Source organism: Varroa destructor, unplaced genomic scaffold (assembly GCF_002443255.2).
Source record: "Varroa destructor unplaced genomic scaffold, Vdes_3.0 BEIS01000005.1, whole genome shotgun sequence".
NCBI classification, from domain to species: Eukaryota; Metazoa; Arthropoda; class Arachnida; order Mesostigmata; family Varroidae; genus Varroa; species Varroa destructor.
The window spans coordinates 2605690-2611689 of record NW_019211458.1 but is presented as its reverse complement, the minus strand read 5'-3'; positions in this window follow the sequence as shown (position 1 = coordinate 2611689).

Genomic DNA, 6000 nt, shown 5'->3' with positions numbered 1-6000 from the left:
TCCTTTTGCAAAAAACTACTTATCGTTAGGCCGAGAAAACATGACCATCCGCTGTCCGGTTTTAGCTCACAAAGGGGGCAGCTGATCAACTACCAAGCAAAAGGCCTTATTATTATTATCTATCATAAAAGAAATGTGCCTCTAGGCTGTGATGGGATTGCCACAAGCACTAACGCAATTGTTGTAAATACTTTTCATTTTACTGCGAAAACACAAAGTCTTTCTATTGTTTAACCCCCACGTCCGGTATCGCTATCAGGCATTCGATCAAACAGACGGCTGGCTCCCAGCCATCACGAAACAAAATCAGTCTACGTCCAGCTTCGAATTTAGACCACAACGTGTTCATAAGATTAGCAAGCAGATACATTACCCATTATATATACATATATATAGAACATTTTTTCTTGTATTCAACAAGTATTCAAAACTCTGCCAAATGTAGTATGAAATACAAACGTTGTAGCGTTGACTAGGCTGATGGGAACCAGAATCTCTGCTGAAGATAGTAGCTTTTCGAATTCGGGAAAATATATCATGTAGAAATATTGCGATGTATGAGCCGTCTTTGCTTTAAGAACAGCATACTTGGATTTTGCGGCACACAGTTGCACCATAGATAATTCCAATAACGTGTGCAAACAAAATAACGTACACTTTTGTGCGCGTCTTATAAAACGACGAAGTGTTGACCTTTATAGCGAAATTTTCTTTAGAACACAGTCTTAATTTGTACAAACGTATACCTGTATTGTGTTGAACAGGACAATACGTCAATCACAGTAGGCCCTTAGCAGTGGTATCAGTGTGAGATACGCCTAAACTGCGCAATCAAGTCGCATCCGGAAAATCGCATCCGGAAAGTTGCAATACACATAGGTGTAACGTGATAAATAATATGTAGTGTTGAAGACCGTCTTTATTGAACGCCTAGGAGAAATAGTAACTGATGTACACTCTGCCAAGCAGACAGGGTTCCATAAGAGGATCTACTGAATTATTTCGCTTAAAATTGAGGAATATTCGCAATTTTTTTGAAGTGATGATACGAATTTTCTTCATATCGCAAGCAAACTAGCAACACAGATCAATGTCTTCTTTAAGAATTGTACTGATCAACAAAACTAGTATAATGATCGGGTAGTACCCACCAACACAGAGTGACAGGCAGCCTCGCTGTAACACCCAACACACTGAGTTCCCAATTCGAGTGATCTCAATGTGTATCTATGTAAAGTACGACATGCTTGAGATAGGAGAGTGGTAGCAATATTTAGCCGTCCTATTATTTTTTGCGATGCATCGAAACTGGAGTAGCCTTTTCATTGTGAGGATATAATATAAAAAAAAAAGTATTATCATATTGACTATAATTATTTGGACCATCGATTCCTTTTGTACGGATATCGTAAGATCAAACATGAGTGATTTACTTGTCGTTTGCTGTGTTTGGAAATAAAAGTTGAAATCTTCTACGAATTTTGGTTTCTATTTCGTAGACTATACCAGTTCGTTGTCTAGGTCGCTAATGGTATAGATTGCAGCTATACCTGAGATAGACGCATTTTGCTATTGGACTCCATGCTTATTAGGAAATCGTGCTCACAAGATGCTGCCATTATTTCATTTAGGTGACTGGTTCCATCTTTGTTAGTTATCGACGAGTTTGCTGTAAAAAAATACCCTTCGCAAACAACAGGTTTTCTGCAGATGTTTCAATTAGATAGTACGTATTTGCAGTAACTCGAATGGAATAATAACAAGTTTTAGCTGACTGGACGGCTAAGTTCTGCAGATTCGAGGTTTGAAACTTAGTTGCCGACAAATCTAATGCAAAAAAAAATCAGATTTTTCTATCGATGTGTTTACTATCATTAAAGTGTTCGTGCGTGGAGTCCATAAAAATCTGCGCACTTCTTCAATTTAGGTGCGTAATATTTATGATGTCTTCTTTTTGTCCAGGATTACGAAATTAAACTCTAAATAAGAAAACTATAATGAAATAATCAGTAGCATATATAATAAGTAGAGTCGCTAGTAATAGCTGAACAATTGACGCGCTACATTTAGGGTCAATCAGATAATATCCATACCTCTTATTTCACAAAAAAAAAACTAAAAATATGCATGGGAACCCCATTATATTTGGTAGCAAATAGAATATGAATGCATCTAGTGTGCAAACCTAGGCCACAAATAAACCAACCTCTCAGATCAACTTACTCTAAAAATCAAAACAAAAGCATTTTTCCGAATAAATTTTATGCTAACTCGGTGTTTGTAAGTAATTTGTATTTCGCGGTTTAAAATCGCCACCAAATGACCCAGAAAAAAGACTATAGACATGATCAGCGTTAAGGCTACTACCAGCAGGTAATTTGACTGTGTGAAATTTTAAAGTTAAAAGTTCAGGTATTTAAACATCAGTGCATCGTCATCAAGCTTTACGCCATTGAAAATTTACACTTTATCATAAAAACAATGACTTTTTCAAGAATCCGGGTACGGTTGGGATAAATCTAATAGGTTTAGAGTTACTGCATCTATATCCTATCACAATTACGCTTTGAATTTATTAAATTGTGCTTTTAGAGAGAGAGAGAGAGAGAGAGAGAGAGAGAGAGAGAGATCTAGTCTAGAGACGTTGCTTATTATGCGTTCTGTTATTTTAAATTATTATTAATTGCTTTAGTTAATTACTGTTAATTAATTAAGTTTAATTACTGGAATTCATTATTATATTATGAGCGCTCTCTTTTTTCTTCTACTTCTCACGCGGTGTCTACCTGTTCAAACTAACCTAGTAGGAAGTCATCAAATCAATGCGACGAGAGTGCTGACGCATCCTTTAGACCTCGACATTGCATTGCAAAGGGTGGAACTGCAACAGTTTGTTTCCAAATCAGTCTAAATTATATTCCCTGCTATCCCTTCGTTCAGCTACTACGTGTAAGCAAGGTATCAACGGATTCATCGACGAGTTATGATAAATACGAGCTCGCTCGTGTTGCCGATTTCATACGGACAACCCCAGAGCTATCAACACACCAATATTGTTTTTGTCAGAAAGACTTCGAAGTTCCAGACGTTCACCTTGGTTTTAGAACAGCTTTCCGAGCAGAATACGAGGCAAATTCAGGTAGACGTGACCCTGTTCTTTTTTCTAGTGGAATTTCAATGTCCGAAGGAGTAGCTGAATCTGAACGAGACTTCAATTCAAATCTTTATCATAAAATCATCCTCAAGCAATCTGTATAACCCCAATAATGTGCCGAAAATGTAGCTTAGTGTACTGAAAATGGCATGGTGCACTGCAATATATATCACATGGATGAGCTAAGTCCAAACTCTACTTCAAGATACGTTTAGGAGAAACTAGAACCGTCTAATCTGTACAGAACATTTTCCAATGATCTTGCGCCAGCCTAGAAGACTGTAGTTTTATTTAAACGTGACGCAAAATAACGTTTTAGCTCTATCTCAAATATGTAATAAATTGTTGCTCAGACGAAAGTTATATCGAAACAGTTCGAATAGATACTGAACGAAAAAGATAAACTATTCGAAAAAAAAAAAAGAGTACTTGCCATCAGATGGCAATAAGAACTGAAAACGTTGGTCTGCAGATAAACCGCGCTCATACAGCCTTATTTTCAATTAGACATCGTACGATGATGCGCTCTCCCGAAACATTGTTCGATGAAAAAAATGGGTAATTTAACCATAAAACATAAAACTGCTAGGATCTATGTTTTGAGTTGGTAGATGTGGGGTTTATTTTTGAAATATAGCTTTTATTTTATCGTTAGTAATGATACGATTATATTTGCCATGATACTACCATATTCTTTGCAGATTTCTAACGAGATAGTTCTATACTAAGTTTAATTTTAATTTTTGCACATTATATCAGTTAATTTAAAAGATATCCTTTGATTTTCCATAGTTCAATTATGAGGACTGAAAAATTTAGAGATCTACTGGTTTAGTGCTTGATCATCTAAAAGAATCCTAAATACAACGGTTCGATATTGATATACTTCCCTGTCAATAAATGTCGTTATGCTTCAGTCTCTTTTCGAAATCATATTGAAGAATTGATATAAGTTCTTGTCTACTATAAGGGATTTCTTAATCTCATCTCTATCTATTTAATCTCATCTCTGGGATTGAACGCAGGCAAAACACTAATCATGTTCTTTATCTTTTTTCTGGAGTAGATAAATCTGTTTGGTTTCCGATGTAAGTATAATTTTTTTGGGCGTTTAGGACCAAGTTCCCGTATTTGGCAATAATATTCATTGTAGTTAGCTTTTTAGTTAGTAAAAATATGTTCTTCTATATAAGAACATATTTGATATCGGCCGCGAATGCTTCTGTTGGAATATCCAGTCGCTCACATTTCTTGATCATTAAGAGCTAAGAGTTGAACGTGTCTAGCTTAAAAGGTGCATCAAAGAGGACCCCCATACGTCAGGGCTGCAAGCAAAGAGTCAATCTCAAATACGGAGACTTGGGTGAGGGTCAAATTCTAGAATATCCGTCGGTTCAGATTTGCATTTTTCCGAATACGAGTTTTTAGATTATAACGAAAAGACCGTCCATGAATGAATTCGGTAAAAAATTGGCACTCATGATTGCTTCACAATAGCCTACATACGAATATGTAGGCTATTGTAAGACTTCTGTTGGTAAACGGACAGGGTACCTTATTTGACACTATTCAGAAGTTACGTACGTATCCACGAAACTGGTCCAAGAGGCACCCCGCTTAAATATTACTCAAGTTTAATACAGTACAATGACGTCTTATATTATTGGCCTATTAGTATGTAATACTATAATATCTATCAGGTATTCCGTGTCTACTTAATTGGCCTTGGGTAAACCATACAAAATAGAAAAAAAAAAAACGAGATTTTGCTATATATTAGATGTGCTCTCCTTTAGTAGTTACATATTGAGGGAAGACCGCTCTGGGAGGTTCATAACGGGTGTGTATATCTGTGACCTGTATAACGCCAAACCTAGTTGTAGATGGCCTCTTCGAGGCAATTGATAGTAGGCCTCTCTGACGCATGGAAACAACCACACGATTTTAAATGTAAACAATATGGGAGATAAAACTACTGTTTCTGTTTTCATCGTTTATTGTCAATAGATAATAAAGTCGCGACGACGATCGGTATGAACTGGCTGGCAATATTGCGGTGAGTTAACAGACTGTCACTCGCCTCGAAGCTACGCTAGGAACTACACATAAGGTTCTAAACCACGCTCAGCCTTATACAGATTACCGCAGACTACGGAGTGACATCGAACGGCGGACGAGGAATAATCTTGCGAAAGACATTATAGCTGAATAAAGCGTTGACATATTTAAACAATATTATTGAACTAACGCAAATTTATAGTAAAACTAGCACTATAAATACTGATCAGTAAATCAACTCAGTTTTAGAGATGAGTATGGAATGTGAGCGTGCTGATTAAAAAAGTCTTCAGTTTCAACATAGTCATATCATTGAGTGGTTGTGGAGGACACACCTGCGTGCTATAGTATAACCCGTCTCACTATAAAAATTCAAGTGTGGTTCTGACTCCGAACGGCATATCTTCTATACTATATATAAACTACAAGTAGATAAACTGGACGTTAGTGACCAGCATATTCCTGTAGTAAACTCTGCTACATATTTTCGTTTGAAACTGTTATATCGTTTAGGTTTTGTGCGAAACAGACATGCTTGAGGAGGAGTCTCGTACGAATTATATACTAATTAGTAAGCATTAAGGAGTAAGTATAAATGATCACCTTTATTGGCGTATCCTCTATTCAGGCGGAATTTTGCAGTCGTCCCATCCGTGCTTCGAGTAAAATGCATTCGATACCGCGGCATTTTCAAATTTTCGTGATGCATCGGTAACATACGATCGAATTGTAGTGCAACAATACTTTATACTATTAAACAAGCAAGGATCAGTGTATGCAAATAATAT